The following is a 19626-nucleotide window of genomic DNA, read 5'->3' on the forward strand; positions in this document are numbered from 1 at the left end:
AAACTGAGATTATGTTAATATGGGGGGTTTGCTGGCACTTCTATGGGGCTCCTGTTCAAAACGATGAACCTTGTGAGCAGCAAAAAAAAGATTTATTACTATGAATAATTAGAAACAAATTCTTATCAGTGTTATAAACATATGGTAAAGAAAAAATCTTTCGATCTAAGCCAAACCCCAGTGTTTTTTCAATTTCTTCAAAAAAAGCCATTTTAACCAAGATTCAGCTTTCTCTATTCCTGCTTTCAAAGAAAAGTAAGTTATTAATAAAAAGTAGAAAGATTAAATGGAAGTCATTAATGGGTTCAACATATTTTTTGGGACTTAATGGTCTCTTCTAAGCAAATTTTTAGCTTGTTGGTCACAATGTATCAAAGAGTCAGGACCGTTACTGTACACATGATCTTGTGGCCTGAGCTCAAAGTTTAGATCTAAGAGCTCCTTAACAACCGACACACCTCAAAACTGTTTCAGTTTTGCATGAGTTCCTGTATACAATAAAGCAAATTGCAGACCAGCAACTATTGTCTAGTGAGAGGATTAATTATTATGCTTTATATAAATTCCACCAGGGAATATACACACATTTTTCTTGGGAAATCAAATCCACTTTTCTTAAGGAGGTTTGAGACTTGAAATTCTTCGTTTTTATTATAGATCATCTTCAAACTAACCCTTGCTGCCATCTTAAATGGATATGAGAAATAGAGACCATCTCAGTCAAGGTATTTATGCTGTATTTGGTCAATGTCTAACACACAGCTATTGCCTTAAATGGCAGCCTTAGAGGTATAAGAAAGTCAGAAAGAAGCAGTAGTCCTTACTCTGGTGAAATCTTAAGAGAGTTTAAAACTCTAGGCAGTTTCAAACTTAAATAATATGGGTGATAGGATAATAATATGTTTAATTGCTTCTTAAAGCAAACCACTGGAGCTTGGAACAACAAATCTGTTTCTTTCCCCCCCTTTTTAGCCCCTACTTCTTGTATGGAATGTTCTGTTTCTTCAAGGTTGCCTTTTAGGTAACAAACCTATTCTGCTTGGCTTGGAAAACTTTTATGAGAGGACTGGGACATGGTAGAAAAATACTGACCATTTTACTTGTCTCCACTTAGACACTGGCATTTATAAAAGTGTTAACAAGGTATTACATGTCTCCTTACATGAAAAAAATTATTGCTTACTGCTGACATCACCTTTGAAAGCAAATAAGAAACTAAAGTGCACCTTCCCAGGGACTGTAATGCCAGAGGCACAGCACACCAAGGCAGGTGCTGTGACCTGGCTTACACACTTGAACTGACCAAGTTCCCTGCCTGCAAACTTGCAGGACTGGAACCATACAAGGATTAGACGTGGTGATAGGGTTTAAAATCACTTTAAAAGGTAGAAGCTGCAAGCAGTGTTCTTTATCTCACCATTCTGGCTGGAAACAGAGTCTGCAGAGTCACAAGAGTGTTTTGTGGTCATCGTTTTATCAAGAGTTTGTTTAAAAAAAACCCACCAAAAACATCAGCACAATTAAGGGAGACTAATCCCATCTTACATTTCAAAATAGATACTGTTCTCACATTTTCCAATATGTTATGGAATTGTTACATAATAAATCAGAACATTTTATAACTTTTAAGCCAAATCTTTAGAATATCTGACTTTAAATGTCGTTGCAAAATTTTTAGAAGATCTAGACAATGAAATTAATTTTTTTTGTAAGTTCAGATATTTTGAAATTCTAGCATGATTACTTCCTTATGCACATTTAAAGCTCATTTTCCAAAGGCATTTACCTGACCATCCTTGAAACTTATTTCCTGCAAAAGCCAGTAAAGCTTCATTGCTTAAGTGTTTAAGGAATAGGATCAGAAAAGGAAAAACAGGATTAGCACAAATATGTGTTTACACGACAAAATCGAGGACAAAATAAAATTCCAACTATAAGCTCTAATTTTTATTTTTACACACTCTCCATTTGAGTTCTAGTGGAGACTTTGGAAAGCTATGATGATGATTGTAACAACAACTATATTTTCTTGGTACATCTCCTTGGAGTTTTGGAGGCAAAGGGTTTCATACTGGCCTTGCAAACATGAGGAATTTCACTCAGACTGAACAAGATAAATTACAGCTACTCTAGAATGAAAAGAAAAACAGCCCAGGTCTCCAAAACCACAAGTATAGAACTGGGATTTTTATTTCAAGCAAGTTTCAAGCCTGTTTCTATAATGATCCTCATTCTTGTCTCCTGTGTGCAGGTGGCACCGTAGGGCATTTATTGATTGGTATATAAAAGTTGACAAAATGATGCATTATTCAGTAAATTGCCACATGCAGGGAAAAGAAATGGTACCTTTTTTTCCGCAATCTTACAAGCATATACTTTTTTTATTTCATAGACAGTGTGACAAAGCACTGAATCACCCTGTTGTAGTGCACCATATATATAAAAGACCACTTATGTAGTAGCTCAAAACAAACTTTTTTGTATTTGTCAATACTTGCTGGATGTGGAGTCCAATTTTTGCTGTAGTGAGGCACCAACATACTTGGATTAGAATGTCACCTGAACAGAAACAGCTCCTGTGTCAGGCTGATGTTTCCCATGAGCTTTTCTATTTTCTTCTTACAGTCAATTTATTATAAACTGGCTCCTGCCAGAACTTTACCCAACTCAGAAAGCTCATCAGCCCAGGGACTAGAGCAGCTCTGGGCACGTCAGGCACACAAACTCCAGAATTACCAGCTGTAACTGTTGCGGACAAGAGATTTTCACACTGAAACAAATACTCCCCTTCTCTCCGACCAACCCAGTTAGGGTGACAATCTTGTCTCAGCTGAAAACCATTCACAGTGCACTTTTTTTTAAATTTTCGACGTTTTATATTAGGTGGTGAGCTGTGACAAAACATAAGCAGCCCTAGAAAACACGGCTGGTACAATCCTGTCACAAAATTAGGTCAATGGCTTTTTGTGCAATTAAAGCAGCAGAGCAAACACAAGACATCTTGGCTGAGACACGCACAGTGCTTGATCACCACCTGAAAAATCTGACTGTCACCTTCATTGCCATTTCACCCAGAGGAAGATCCCAACAAGGTTCTATATGCCCAAAACAAGATTTATTTTCTTCAAGATTTAATCATGCATCTAACCAGAATCCATCACTTCCCTCTACAAATGTGTCTTAAGTGTAGAAACATTTACTTTAATGACAAAAGCTGAGAATTTGATATCTTCTTGTTACTCTAAACACATGGAACATAAGTTATGTGCCTGTGCCTTTAACTCAGGGCTGAGTAATTACATTTAGGCCCGTGGAATCACTCCAGTTTTTTCTTGGTGTCTAAACCGAATGTTGTCCTAAGGATTTGGAAGCACATGAAGTGAATTAGGGATGAACATGTACAGCAGTACTTGGAAATGCAACTGAAGTGAACTAATCCAGTCTGTAGAAGGGAAAGAAAACCTGAAACAGAGGTCTGAATTTCAAGAGTAAGAGCAAGCACGTTGTAGCTTTGCACATACAGATACAATTGCAACACCATTATTTTAATTTTTCCCAACATTTCTTTTTCATTCATGTTTTTATTAATAATGGCAAAACAAAGAATATAAATTGTGCTAGGTACTTCACCTCTTATTCCTCTCCTTCAGTACGCCTTTAAAAACCTTCCCTAAAACAGACTATTGGCTATGAAGACACCAAATGTGAGACAGAAGTAGAAACAAACAGGTCAAAATAAAATGTTTTTAATTTAGAAACTATCTCAGATTTTCTTGTAATGAGGCACACATGCTACTGATATTAAATAGTACATTTGAATACTCCAACTTAGGGTGTAAGACAAAGGAAACCATAGAACACTGGGGAAAAAAATGTGTGGAGAGCATAAGTTCATATGTGTAGGAGCTAAAGGCAAATGCTTGAATAATTTACAATTATAACATGCATGAAAATGAAACACTGACTTTAATAACGAGCTTTTTTTTTTCCCCCCTTAAACTCCAATTATTAAGCTATTGTGCTCCAGGCTAGCATATCAGGTGCTGATAATGAACATTCAGGCACAGGACTTCTCCTGCACAAACGAAAACTGTCCTGCTCAAAAGATTAATAAAGGATTATCTTCTTGTATATACATACACACACACACACACACACACACACTAAACAGAACTAAAATTGTAACCAAAATTGGAATGTTGAAGTCTACTCAAGTCCTGTTAATAATGTGGAATTAGGTTTAGGGGAAAACATAGCCTAATTAAGAGGTTCCAAAAGGCACATTAGTTTGTGCTGAAAAAGTGATTTTTATATATGGACACTATTTTATGCTTTCTGTTATTATTATAAGGCACAGTCTTAGACAAACAAACAAAGGATATACACAAATGTCATGCTAGAGTTCTTCTACATTTATTGCTGGTCATCAGTGCACTGCATCCAGGTTATGTTTGAACTGCAGATGGAATGTTACCTTAGAAAAGTAAAAAAGGGCAATCAAGAAAAATAATAGTCGTGAGATGGCAAAGAGGCTTTTCTGTAATAAAGGAATCATCGTCTGAAAGAAATCTTTGCAGGTGACAAGCTTGAAAAGGAACCTTTAGACCCAGAGCGAGGAGATCAAAGACCTTGCAAAATTCAGCTGCACATAACATGGAGGAGTCTTAAATATGACTAATACTCCTTGAAAACCCAGCTGGGGTTTGAATACTGTGGCTGGAAGTTTTCAAGTCTTTTGTGAGCAGCTGAAATGACGACGGCTGCGTTCCTGGGAGCCCCACACCCAAGTATGCTGCACTGCTGCAGCATCCCCAATCCCACACCATATTCCCACCGAGGCTGCAACATTTCTGAGCTACACATTATGGACCGGTCAGCTGGCAACGGGATGGTCCTTGATGGGTCACCAAGGAAAATAAACAGAGGCCCTCTGCACTCATTTTGTAGTTCTTCTTTTAGAAGATGCACTGATTTATCTCTGTATGTGCAGCTTTCCCCAAAGTGCAGAACCTCTAGAACAGAAATTTGTTGAAACTGAACGTCAGATCAAAAGCTCCAGGCCTTTAACAGCACCATTTCATGAGCTCTGCCTCCTTAAGAAGCCAGGAGAAAAAATACAGCTACATGAAAAATAAATGAGCAGCTTTTCCTGACTCTGAAAGCAGAAAATAATGACATGAAACCAAAATCAAATGCAGCACTATCAGTTGTATTCCCAAATGCCAGCATTAATTCTCCCTCTTCCAGCTCCCAGAGACTTGTTAAACAAATGAGCCTTATAATGCATTTTGCAAGTGAAAGGTCCCGGAGTGGTAAAAAGTCAACTCCCATACCAAAAGCCCTTAATGAAAATGCTGCAGCTTATTCCAGGAGTTCTGCACTGAAGGGCATCAGCCTGAGCTCACTCCTGCCACGATTCCTATTTTCTCCTTTGATCAAAAGAGCACTTCTGCAGCACTAGCAATAGTCTGGGCTTTTAGATCAAAACTAGCATCTCAAAACCTGGAAGTCAAGTCAGCTCGTGTAAATCACAAAAGTCCGGTTTCGTGTGTGCACAGACCAGTCAGACTTTTTATTTTTGTAGCAGAAAAAAATCCTCTATTTAAAACATTCCTATGTACCACATTTTCCCTGCACACCTGGGCTGGGTGTACAGCGACGCTGTCATCTTGGTTATCCTCCCCACACAGTTCGTAGCATTTTTGGAACCATGTAAGATTTTTTTGTCTGCTAGAGAGAGACCTGATTTTGCTTGCATATTGTGATACCCTCAGAATTTTCCCCCTTTTCCCTGGTTTTCCTCGCTTGTCGTAACTTTTTTCCTTCAAGTTTAAAAAACAAAAGCCTTTGGACTGAACTAGGATGAATAAGCCTCTTGCTTCAAACCAAGGGGAAAAACCTTAAACCCGAACTGCACGAACACAACATGTCTCCTCTCGCTGCATTAATGCCGCCTCACGAAATGGCGCCTGCCTCTGCAGACAGCTGCCTCAAAACGCCCACGGCTCCTCGGGAAAACAGAAATGCAACTTCTTTTTTTGTTTGTTTGTTTGTTTTTTCCCCGCAAAGCTTTTATTTTTCTCTCTTCACATTCAGCCTCTCGGCTCCCCTGCAAAGCCGAAACCTGTCGGGGAGAGTTCTCCTTCATAACACGGCCCTTCCCCTCCGCTTTGGGAGCCCCCCCGGGACTGCTCCCCACACGGGCGTGGGAGTATGGGGCTGTGGGCTCCAGCCCCTGCACACTGTAAATAAATGTGCCGATTCAGCCGCTATCGCCACGATCTTGCCTTTCCAGAATTTTCTCCCTCCGCTTCCCAAATATAAAAGGAGTTTTTGTGCTGAACACGGAGCGGGAGCGGTGACGGGCTCGGCGCAGGGCGCCATGTGGTATTTGGTTTCTCTACAGTACATGTTTTTATAATGAAGGGGGAAGGGAAGGAAGGGAGCTGCTCCTACCAGCATGCCAATAATCTGTTGCAAAGGGCTGGAGCGCTCAGAGCCAATTAGTGCTCCTGTTAACCATTTAACTGCGGAAACAAAGCCAGTCCCGGGCACGCAGTCCGCGGGATTCGAGACAGAAAAGACCGTGTGAGTTCCCAGGGCATCGTGTTCGTACAGATTTTTTCATAGATGCATTTTTCCTATACTTTAAAAAAGAAATATTTTCGATAGACAAACAGCTATATCCTGCACACGTACACCACTCAGTTTTAATAGAAGCTGGATGTGTTTCGGGATCAGGGCTGGCCTGTGGTGGAACGATAAAAGCCACCCACAGGAGGTGCATTTCCGATACGGATATCAGGTCCCTGCCACAGGAATAGCAAATCCATGGTGGGCTGGGAAGGGTCAGAGTGCTGCTCTACCCAAGAACAGATGTGTCACTGCAACATCTCCCAGCAATGCTGCTGTGGGTGGAAAAACACTGTAAGGTGGGATGAGCTCAAGGAAAGCAATGGCAGAGTCTGTCTCCCTCTAAATGTGATGTTTCCACCATCCAGACAGCACTACCCTGCACCAGTCTTGTTTTTTCAACCCCTTAACCACATCAGAACAAGACCAAAAAAAAATTATTTTTACATGCTGCACTATGATTTGTTATAAACCTTTAAAGCCTGAGGCAGGCCAGCTCGTGGCTTGTTATGTGTCACTGAACAAGCCAGGGAAGAGGCTGCACAGGGAATTCTCAGCCTCGATCTTTTTCTCTGGGGGCAAGTCTGAACATTGCCAGAGAGCACAGACAAATTAGTCCTAAAGCACAGCCACAGTAACCTGCTCCCGCTGGACCCAGAGGGTCAGTAAACCTATTTTTGTCCTCCTTTTTTATCCCATGACATAGCAGTGAATATTGGATCAGACTCCCAGGGATGCCAGGAGGAGCAGCAGAGTTTGTACAGCTCATTGAAGTGCCCAGGGTGCCAAAAGCAGGCTCTGCACCACAGCTCAGCAGCCCTGGCAAGAAGTAGATTTTATTTGCTTGGGAGGGGCTGCAGCAGTGCTGCAGGTCTGCTCCCACCCCAGGCAAGCTCTGCAGTGCACATGAAAGGCAGATTCGAACATCACTATCTTCTCTAAAAGATGAAGTTAAATTTTCCTGGTTGCCATGGAGAAAGTCCAGTGTCCTTGAAAGTTGCAGGTTGCCCCGTCTGAAGTGCTGTACCAAGGCTAACACTGTAACACATCCCACTTTTAAGCTCTAGGAAGGATTTTGTCTAAAGTATAACTTTACATTCAAATTAAAAACACTGGGGATCAGGGGGAGGAAACATATGGGTAAGAAACTAGCAGATTATTTAGGCATGTGAGCTGTGAGAGCACAGGCAATACAAAAGCTCTCTTGTTCCTGCTGCCTCCCACAGCTGCATTCACTAAATATATCCCGGGCTGAGAGCTGCATTTCTCCACCCCTTCCTCAGCCCGGTCGCGTTTGCACAAACACCACCCAGGTCCCTTCGGACAGGCAGTGAGGCAGCAGCCATGCCCTAGTTACAGAACGGCATGAAGAACACCAGTGACTAATCGTGTCTGCAACAGGGTGAAATTGTTACGTCCATACCTTTTTTGGAGAGGGAGTCCATGCAGCTGATCTATATTTAACTTAAACCCAGGGTGGTTTGTCCTCTATAAGGATACACCCCATTTGTATGACAGAATCAGTTACTGGAAGTAATTCCCATCAGATCATTCTCAATAGTTATGGAGAGGAAAAAAAAAAAAAAAAAAAGAAGAAGAAGAATAGTAAAAAAAGTAAAAAAAGAATTCACTGAATCCACCTCCTGGCAGATGTGGAGGAGAGCAGTGGTCTTGGGGACTGGCTGTCCCCCAGAGAGTTTTACCCAGTCTCTATGGTGTACTGACTGATCATATATACACTGAATCCCCATAGGACTGAGGTGCTTCCCCCACGACCTCCATTCTGCTCCTCACATTTCTCCCATCCACACTTTGCATCCTTTACCCTCAAGGACCCATCCTTTGGCCTGGCACAAGAAAACCTTGGTCCCAAGTGCAGCCCTGAGACACTGCTGCAATCACATCAACAGAGGGAAGAGCTGCCCCCTCTCATATAGTGAATTCTATAGTAGATTAAATTGTGGCAGGAAAAAAAAAAATCTTGGTGTCTTTCCTCACTTCCAAGCTGTGAACCAGCAGGGATTTTGACCCTCTGGTCTCTGCTTCTTCCTTTCCTCACAGTTCCCCATTTCTTCAACACCTCCAGTTCCACTAGCAGCGCAGCAAATTTGACAGAATCTGGTCAATTTTTCAAGCTTTCTCATTTTAAGAAGTCAGTGGGAGCACACTATCTTGCAATCAAACCTCACAGGAGGGAGAATTAAATATCTCATGCATGACCTTAATCCATAGGATTTTGCAGATAGTTTCTCTTGTAATCTCAATACCCAGGGCTTATTATGCATTCAAAACGTATCTGTAGCCTCAGAACATTTTGCAACAAAAGAAACTCAAATTCATTTTGATATAATTATGCAGTCACACCAGTCACATGCTTGCTGTGGAATAAATATAAATACTGGGCTTTGGGGAATAACTTGCAGATTTACAGTGCTTAAAAAAAAAAAACCAACACAAGAATGAAACCATCTATTATATATGGAAAAAAGATCAGGTTTAGATGTCAAATTTCAGCCGAGAAAAATGGCACAATTGTGAAGTCTTTTATATATTTTTTTTTCAATCTGCAAAACATAAAAGAAAGAACTGAAACTGATACTTAAACCTCTCCATAAAACAAGGACCTCATTTTCTAAAGCAGGAATATCATTCAAGGCATTTAAAAACCTTTGAAATCAGATAATTAATTCACAAAGTGGCCACAGGTCCCTAAGCTTAAATCGCTGAAAGCTAGAAAAGTTCGAAAACTGTGCTCTGGGGTTTGTATCTTTCTAGCACGTTTTTTCTTTCTCTGCTTTTCTTGCCTTCCTGAAACGAAATTTAATTTCGTTCTAATTTTGTCGTTGGAAATTGACTATTTTAATTAGGGACGTTGTTATTCGAGAGCCACACCCCGCTGCCCTGGTGGTGCTGGAAACCAGCCTCGCTCACTGGGGACCAGCTGCATGCTCTGATCTCCTACGGTCTTCAGGATCCTATGGATTTTGGACCACATGTGGGAAGATGTAGTCCCATTTCTGTGCTTTTAAAAAGGGAATACAAAACGTGAAACCAGATGTTAAACCTGAGCCCCAGAGAAGCCACAGGAGTGTGAGTTACCTTAACAGCACTGCAGTTCTAAAAGCAAATAAAGGCATCAAGGGTTGGGATGGAAGGTTTCATCCCTCAAAGAAAGCAGTGACTCACCCACATTCCTAACTGCACAAACAAGGGAGGCAAACCCTCCTCTGGCAGTCAGGATCCTCTACATTCTCCTGTGGAACAAATCTCAAGCAAAGGTGAGTGTGGTGGTGTGTTAGAGCAGACACAGCACAGGGCAGATGTATTTTGGAAAGGGACCCTCTTTTGCACACCTCTGTGTTTATGTGCCTTCTTGAAAAAATAAAGAGTTCCCAAGTACTGCTTTTCACTTCTGAAAACACACGGAAAAGGGCTACTACTCACTACTGGTTTTCAAGAGCCAAACCCGTCTTTTCTTAGATACCTTTTTTTTTTAATACTGAGACAGTAGTTTCCTTTAAAAATCCAAACAAACAAACAAAAACCCATCCAAGAACAGATAAAACAAGTCCAAAAGTTCACTGAGCAGAGAGCCAAGCAGTGTGTAACATGGATACGGTGCTGATTCTAACTATCAAGTTACCCATATGGGAAATTTTGACCTAGGGATGTGGAAACTCACCCTCCCAAATGTCTGCTCAGTCGTTCCCATCAGACAAGGCACACTTCAATGATGGAGGACCAGCATATTCCAGGTGATGGATGGCATGTAGCCAAGCTGCCAAACATGCCCTGCTCCACCCTTCCTGCATGGCTCTCCCAGAGGTGGGGAACACTGTGCAGGTCCCCAGATGGCCGGGGCATCAGTGGAGTTGCTGGGTGGTAGCAACAGAGCCCTCAGCAGCAGGGATGAAGAGGAGGTGGTGGAAAGGCTGGGTGTGAGGAAATAGGACTGAAAAGGAGCCCAGAAAGCACAGAACGTTGCTAATTTGCGAGAGAAACTGCAGGAAACCAACATCTCTTAACTGTAAACCTCAGAGAGGTTGTGGTTAGGAGACAGGTGACAGGGTGACAAGGCTGCAGGACGGGCTGTGCCTGTGCCCAGGAGAGATGCCTCAAAGCCAGGATCCAAGTGGAGCTCCCCGACGAGTGGGGCTGGGTGGGTGGTCCCCTGTGTCGCTGTGCCAGGGCTCTGTAGGGTGAGGTTTGTTCCTCTGTGCAATGCAGGATGCCAGAATGCAAGCACACAACTCCCCTCTGGCTGCATACTCCATGAAGCAGAATTAAGGCTGATGCTCAGTGTGTTCCACTTGATATCAAATTTTTAAATTCTCAGGTTTCCTATGGTAGACAGACACCCCAAAGCAATCTTCATTCCTTCCTCCTGGGGAGCAACTCCTGAGGGTTCTTGGAGCTGCTGCAGGAAGGAAGTGGCAGCATTACCTAAGTTGGGGGGACTTGTGAGGGGGCACACTTGCTTGTGTGACAACTACCAGTGTAGTTCGTTTGTTGATGCTACGAGAGACCTTGGCAGCATGGGCTGCTAGCAGGAACACAGAACTCTTGTTAATGCCAAGTATCGAGCCTCAAACACATGAAATAACCTACCCTGGAGCTGAACCCATGCTGAGGTATCATGGAAATGCCTGTTGCACTGACACTGCTGCCATACTTAAAGCTAAGCCCCAGCAAGCAGGGACAGCACACCGACCAGCTCCTCCTGCTGCTGCAGATTCTGCTGGCAGCATTTGAAATATTTTAGGCATTTCAGACTACTCTCCTATCAGGACTCCAGAGCTTACATAAAAAACAAAAAAATAACCTGTTTATCAAGTTGCAGAACAACAGCGATCCATCTGGTTTATTTGATGGAAAGGACAAGAGCAGGGGAGGATTTTGCTAACAGTATTTCTACCTTGATTAAGCGACTGCTATGATCAGAGCAACAGCAAACAAACATTACAAGGTATTTCCTTGTGCAAAGGAAGAGAAACTGTCACAAGATATGGACTCCATGTTTTATTATTATTATTATTATCATTATCATTATTATTATTATTATTGCTACTACTACTGAGCATTTTGGCTGGCTTGCGCTGTTTGGAAAGCCCAGTTCTGCCAGGCTGCTTGAGAAAAGCAGCATTTGTCCCCAGCTTTCGGCATGAAAACACAACTCAAATCCCTTTTCGGGAACAAAGGTGCTTCCCAGGAGCCTGGCGTGCTGCCGGCATGCCGAGCGCGTAGCCAGGCAACGGCAGCCGGATTGGGGCTTGCGCCTCACCCGCGATGCTCCAGCCTCCACAAACAATTCTTGCCACGTAGACAGGACCGTGCAGGGTAATGGAAAATTACTGCAGGCTTTTTCTTAAAGGGCGAGCACCGCCGCTGGCGGAGGAGGCTGATCCGCATCGCGCTTGCCAGCGCGCCCCGGGCTCAGCCCGTGCTTCCTGCGGGGAGGCTGCAGTGCGTCACCGCGCACCGGGGCATTCATGCACTGAAATATCATTTTCATGCCATTCCGGCCGGCTGCGGCCATCAGGAGCGTACAGCAGCGAGGGAAAGGGGAGCAGAGCAGCCGGAGCTGAACAGCCGAGGGCTGCCGTTCTCGAGCTGCTCTCTCGAACACCGCAACCTTGGTGCGGTGCAGTTCGTAGGGGATGCGGGCTGATGCCAAAATGACCCTCCTGCGCTTGGCAGGAGCAGCGTTTTAACAACTGCCTGGCACATTCCTGCAAGGCTGCAGGAAGAAAAAAAATGCCCTTAAAGAAAGAGCAAACTTTGGCAGTGGTTAAGCTGCTATCAGGACAACAGCAATAATAATAGTAATAATAAAATTATGGCTATATTTACCTCCATTTCTGGTGTAAAAGAGAATTTAGTTAATAAGACAGCATTGTGCTTACCTAGCTTTTAATACCAAGCCAAAAAGCCACACAAATAGCTACAGAAGCACCCAACAGCCAGCTCGAGGCACTGCACCTCTGAAAACCAGAGATATGCAGACTTACTGGTTGGGCAGGGCAGGATCTGCCCCCGGAGCACACAGGAGCTGCCCAGCAAGACAGCACAGCCCCAAAAGGTGCTCTCCCCAGAAGTCTTCCAAAATAGCTCCTGTATCCCTTACAAGTTTCATTTCTTTCCTGCAGGAGCAGACCACGCTGCCTATTCTTGGGGTACCTATGGGGAACTGTGTCCAGCCTGCAGCAAAAATAGAAACGCAGACGTGCTGCTCTTGCTTTTCCTTTTTTGCTCACTGCATGCAGCTCCTGGTGGCCCTGGTGTGACTCAGGATCACATGTTGCATGCCAGACTGGTTCTAGGTCAGCTCCTGCAGCAACAGCGCTTTTGTTCTTCCCTATCTTCGTGTGTTAATTTGCCTGTTTTGTCTCAGATAAGCACTGGTTAAACCTCAACCCAAATCTTTTTTCACTCTGTTGTAGCCAGCAAATGAAAACAAAGCCCCTACACCAAGTTAGGGGACTACTTTGTAATAGAAACTTCCTCTCCCTTAAATAGAAGCCTTTGTTGTGAAGCTGTTTTCATTGTAAGCTCCACAGGGAAAGTCATTATATTTAATAGAGGTTGACCTCATTTTGTAGTCCTCGATATTAAACCTTAGAAGAGGGACACATAATTAGAAGTGGCGAGTTCTCGACAAAGATACACAGTCCTTGTTGCTGTTTCCTTCTTACCTAAGGATTAATTTAACGTGCTTCGGAAAGAGTAACTTGAAACAGCTTTTGGCAGATAAGTGAACTCTAAGTAAAACGCAAAGATCTGGTTTCCAAGAAGCTTTTTACAAGCTGTACAGAGAAGTGAAATAAAACCCTCCAGCAGCACACAAGGCTTCCTGCAGAGCCTCCCTGGAAGAGCTGCAAACCTGCATTTCGTTGAAAGCTAATCTGGCTCGGAGGCTGGGGTTACATAAAGACATCTTGCATAGAGGCACAGAGGACCCGTGGTCAGGCATGGACCTGCCCCTGTGGCAGCCTCTGCTCGGCTGGAGGGAATCAAAGGAATTTTCTACTGCAGTTCCAAGCCTGTGCTCTGAGACAAAGAAAGCATAAAGGGGTTTCATCTCAGTCAACACAGACAAGGGAGGGAATGCAAAGATGCCCCAGCTTTGTTAGGTTTGCTAACACAACCTGGGTTTCCACACAGTGGACACTGTTGTCACTGCATAATGGGTAAACACAGCACTGGCCACCACTAAATAAACACATTTTCCACAGAAAGGGAGGGCAAGGAGTGAATGATGTGCTGTGCTGCACCGTGCTGGGGCCTCACTGAGCACAAGCATGTGTTGGGGCTCTTCACCTTAATGTGGTTTGAGTTTAAAACATCTCTTCACAGCCTGCTTTTCAAGTAACCCCATCACTTTTCCAAACTATAGAAGTTCACCTTGAAATACACATTTTCAATTCATTTTCCCAGCTCTTGTGATAGCCCCACTGCTCTCCCACCTTCTGAGCATCCCCCTTGCATTCCCAGTGCTCTGAGTCCTGCTGGCAAAGTGTCAGCTCCCTGCTGAAACAGTCATTATGTAAAAAGGACAATTTCTTGTTGAAAGGCCCAGGCTCCCTTAAATTTTCCTTTAGATTCTGTGGTTTGAATGAGTGTGTCAGCTTCAGCAACCCTGAGAACTTCCTGATTTCTGCACAGTTCTCCCCTCTGAAAGCAGCTCACTGCTTTAAACTCAGTTTTCAACTTGCTTTCCTGAAAAATCAGATAAATTGTGTGTCCCCAGCTGAAGCACTTTCACACGGTGTTAAACAGCAGCTTCTCTTCTGTAGCCCAGCTCTCCTGGCTCTGTGCTGTGTGGAGCAGGGTGGTTGCTGCCCACACCTGCAGTGGGGCTGCTCTGCCCTGTGGTTTGTGGCACAACATGCATTCCAGCAGGAGGAAAGAGAAAGGCAGCTTCTCCAAAAACATCACCAGAAACTCCCCAAAGCCCACAGCATGGTGCCTTAAAGCACCCAGCCTTTGTTCCTCCTCCCTGGGGACAGATTGCCACTCCACACAAGCAAAAGGGATCACAGTCATGAGAAATATGTGAGGAAGCCAAGAGTGGGACCACAGCAGCCTGGGACAGTGCTGGATGGGTCAGAGGACATTTGGTGGCCAGCAGCTCTCCTTGGGAACAGAAGGACATGACATAGCTAAGACACCTTTACCCTTTCACCCTGCTTGGCCTCCACCCTCAGCAAGGCCAGGGCTGTTCCAGCCTGGCTGGTTTTTCCTCCCTCCTATTTTAGAGTGTTATTAAATCATACCCAACAATTCCCACCACACCTCAAGCAATTAACCCTATCCCATGGCAGTGCTGGCTGGGGAAAGCCCTGGACAATGTCCTGGGACTCCCATAAAGCTGAGAGCAATTTTGCCACCCATTCCGTGTGAAGAAGGTTGGGCTTTCTGCGTTTATTTTTGGAGCAGTAAGTTATTTTCAAAGAGCTTTTCTGTCAGGCTTAGGCGGGTGTGAGCTGCCAAGTGAGCTCCTCCAGCTCTGTGGGCACCATTAGCAGGGCTGCCCTGTGCTGAGGTGATGTCAGCACTTCCATTACAGCACCTTTCCCCTGCTCCAGCTCCCTTATAAGTGGACATAAAAATCCACTTTTGGCAGAAACACTCGAGCCAAGAAGGAAAACAGTCACCACTTTAACCTGATCTTTGCTAAACTTATCTGGCTGGGCGGAGAAAGCAGGGGTTTAAAATATATCTTCTCCCTCCCACGCCTAAATCATGAATTTTAAAATCCAGCTGTATTGCACTCAAATTACTCATGGGGAATTTTTTTTAGGTTGGGTTGTTTTTTTTTCTCGTAACTCACCCGTGATAAATGGAGAAGTGATCCTTTCTCTCCTCCGCCTCTTTGCAAGCCAAACACTTGCTTAAAAGTTTCCATTGTCAGTCCTACTAATGAAGGCCACAGTTAATAGTCATTTTAATTGGGCACAAATCCATTGTAGTGTTAAGGGAAGAGACTGATGTCCTTCTCATCACCCTTGGTGACACACAGCCACCCAGGGTGCTGGGGCAGGAATTAATTTAGCTGAGGACTCACCAGGGGCACTGCTGGGTTGGGACACAACAGATGGGGCTGGAGGGAAGCAGGAGTGCTCATGGAACGTGTTTTTCAATAGCTGGCTTCTAGATCAGCTGCTGCTCAAGGACAAAGCAGCCCCTTCTCTGGTGGAAACACTTGCTATCGAGTGGCCATGCTGTCAGCCAGAGTGATGGATTCATCCAGGCTCAAACTCCATCTTTTTCCTTTTTTCTTGATTTTTCAGCTGGACCAGTTCCATGAGCACAAGAGCCAGCACACACAGAGTGGAGATAGGGGAGTGAGACAGAGGAGTGCAAGATGCCTGCAGTGAGCAGCACCAGGGACTGGGGGAAGTTTGTCTCTCTGAACCCAGCACACAGCATGTGCACCATGAAATCAGCAGGCAAGGAGAAAGAGAGAGTCCCTGGCCTTCTCTGCATTGCCACCCCAGATGTTAGAGGAACTGCAGGAAGATAACCTGTAAGAGGGAGCCTACCAACTCTTTCACTCTTAGAAAGAAGTTACCCCACTTGTGGTTTCAGTATTTACACGTTTTCTAAGCACAGTATTCCTGTGTTACCCCAAAAAAGGCAAAGCCTGCAAACAGCTCAGGCTCCAGCCAACAGGATCTTGTTCTGGTGTGACAACATCTGCAGCTCCAGACCTGCTGAGGGTGTTTGGGAGATGCTGTGGAGTTTGGTCGAGGTTCTGTGGAGTCAGGTGAGACAGCAGCCAGCCCAGCCCAGCCCAGCCCAGCCCAGCCCAGCCCAGCCCAGCCCAGCCATGCTGCTTTCCTGGGAGGGGAATGCTGTGCTGCACGTTCTGCCAGTGCCTGCTGAAACACTTCAAGCTCCAATGCCACATCCAACTGCCCCTGAAATACATGTTTTAGAACTGAAGAGAAGTTTCTACGCGTCTCCTGAAAACTCCTTCTGCCACTTGACCTCCAGACAGTCGGGGTAGGAAGCCTGTGAGCGTGGCCATCTGCCATCCTGCTCAGAGGCAGCTGTCTTTCAGCTGACATGCTCATTAGTGTGCACGTCAACACATCACACACTCTCTGCTTGCTGTGGGGAGGGATTCTAGTAATACAGGACACAGATTTACAGGAAATGAGGCTTCACTTCCTGCTCATGGAGAACCATGTCCCACGTGTCTGATTAATTCTGGAGGAATATGCTAACGGGTGCACATTCCACTGCAGGACACACATAATGCCAAACTAGCACCCCTGAGAACACTTGAAAGGGGAGACTGCTGTTTTGGCTGCTGTGCTCCATCTCAAGCCCCCAGCAGGCTGGGTCAAACATTGTTAGACAGTGCTGATGAATGCCAGCACCAGGGCTTGTCCTTTTCCACCCAGGAACTGCAGTTTTCCCTGCAGTGCATGGGGTATTTGGCAAAGCTTTGCTATGACTTGCACCTGGCTAAAATTCCAGCTCCCCAGGGAAGAATGACACATTATCCCAAGTAAACAAAAACCCCTTCATGGAGAAATAAATGTCAGTACCAAAGGTGGGTGAGAGATTAAAATAGTGCTCAGAGGATACTGGATTTCCCTGGGGACTTTGATTTCACCTCTGATGCTGTGGTTTGGCTCAGCACTGGAATCTATTCCTGTTAAATATGTACCTAATGAGACCAGTGACCTCCTGGGAGAGTTGCATCAGTTTTCATGCCAGCTGTTCCAGCTTCTGTTAGAGTTTCCATTAAAGAACTGGTTAATATGTGACCCACTGGTCCCATTTCCTTCTTCTAGCTGGGTCTGGGACTGTTCCAGCCCCTAAACCTTTACCTGCTGCTGGCTGGGGAGATTTGCACAGGCAGGTCCACAACTCAGTCCTGTTGTCACTGTGAAATGCTGAGGTCCCCTGTGTGCCTCATGGAAATAACTATGAAATACAGGGAGATTAAATCAAAATGAAATGCCATTTCTCTGCCATGAACTTTGTGCCCAAAGCTGAGAGGTGAATATGGCTCTGCTACACTGAGAAACAAAACAAACCCAATGGTTTTCCAAATCTGTTTATGGGATTGAAATGTAAGTCATGGCTTTAAGGTATGTATTGCAGGCTTTCTTCTTTAAACACATAAATATTTTATCAGTGAATATTCTGTTTCAGCAGTCAGGCATGAGCTCACTCCAAAGGCGGTGGCAATTGTGAGTTGTTGCAATTTTGAGTTAAGCAGTCATTCAAATTGTGCAATTTCCTAGTGTATGAGGATATCCCAACAGGGAAGAAACAACAGAAAATGAAAAATGTTGTTTTCTTAATCAAATCTATACGAGTTGACTTAAATCCCTCCTGTTCTGAGCCAAGGATAAGGATTTTTTTCAAGGATTTTCTTCTTAAAAAGGAGTAAAAAGAAGATCTGCTTGTCTGGTAATGTTTTCTGTCCAGCACCAACCACAACAGGGCACAAACATCTGGTATATAGGGAGAGGTCAGACCTGAAACCCAGCCAAAAGCAACACAGAGTCTGAAAAGGAAATACATCTTTGTCATATACTGCTTTGTCCACAGCAGTAAATTGGAAATGAGACTTTCCTATTGTGAAGAAAAGAAAAAAAAAAAGGCAACCAGAAAAAATCACAAGCAAAATAAAGTAATGAAAGGGCTGCTAAAATCTGCCTTATTCAGTGTGTTAACAGCCAGGAGAATTGAACTAAATCAGATATTTAAATTAAATATTCAGGATGAAATAAAGCAAAAAATATGAGAGAAAATCCAACTAAGCTCCCACAGATCCATTTGGGGATCCCAGAGGACAAGGGTAGGAGAGCCTTATTTTACCATCCAGCAGCAGCAGCATGGACTCCTTAAATCTGGGGCCTGCTACATCGAACCCTAATCTACTTTAACACCCCTAAATCAAACCCTAATCCACTCTAATGACCCTAAATGAAACTCTAATCCACTTTAACACCCTGCCAGTTGCCTGGCATTGCCCTTATCAGTGACTGGAGCTAAATCCCACCCACACTCACGGCCATTCCCAGCAAAGGCATCCCGGGGGCCTCATGGAGCACATGGAGGGTGACAAAGGGCAGCACCCTGGGGTGGCTGGAGACCAGCTCTGCCACAAGGGCTGGTGGGTGCTGGTGGGTGTGAGACTGGCCAGGAGAGGCTGGACATGACCTGGCCACGTGTGCTGGCAGCACACAGAGCCAAACACGGCCTGGTCTGCATCCAGAGGAGGGTGGGCAGCAGGGGAGGGAGGGGATTCTGCCCCTCTCTGCAATCCCCACCTGCAGAGCTGCCTCCAGCGCTGGGAGCCCAGCACAGAAAGGAATGGAACTGCTTGGGGCAAGTCCAGAGCAGGGGATAGAGATGCTGACAGGGCTGAAGAACCTCTGCTCTGGAGACAGGGAGAGAGAGTAGGGGATGTTCCGCCTGGAGGAGCTTCAGGGAGACCTTAGAGCTCCCTGAAGGGAGCTCTATATAATATTTTATCAGTGAATATTCCGTTTCAGCAGTCAGGCATGAGCTCACTCCAAAGGCTGTTGCAATTTTGAGTTAAGCAGTCATTAGAATTGTGCAATTTCCTGGTGTATGAGGATATCCCAACAGGGAAGAAACAACAGAAAATGAAAAATGTTGTTTTCTTAATCAAATCTATACCAGTAGAAAGGTAAAGGGGCTCACAAGAAAGATGGGAACCAACCTTTCAGCAGGGCTTGTCGGGATGGGACAAGGGACAATGGTTTTCAACTGCATGAAGGTCGATTTACATTAGATTTAAGGAAAACGTTTTTTTATAACGAGGGTGGAGAAGCTGCCGTAGAGGTGGTGCATGCCCCATCCCTGGAAACATTAAAGGCCAGGTTGGAAGGAGTTTTGAGCAACCTGATGTAGTGGAAGGTGTCCCAGCCCATGAAAGGTTCCTTCCAACGCAAACCATCCGCGATTCCATGGCTGAGAGAAGGGGCAGCTCCGCGGGAGCCG

This window comes from Agelaius phoeniceus, chromosome 13 (genome assembly GCF_051311805.1).
Source record: "Agelaius phoeniceus isolate bAgePho1 chromosome 13, bAgePho1.hap1, whole genome shotgun sequence".
NCBI lineage: Eukaryota > Metazoa > Chordata > Aves > Passeriformes > Icteridae > Agelaius > Agelaius phoeniceus.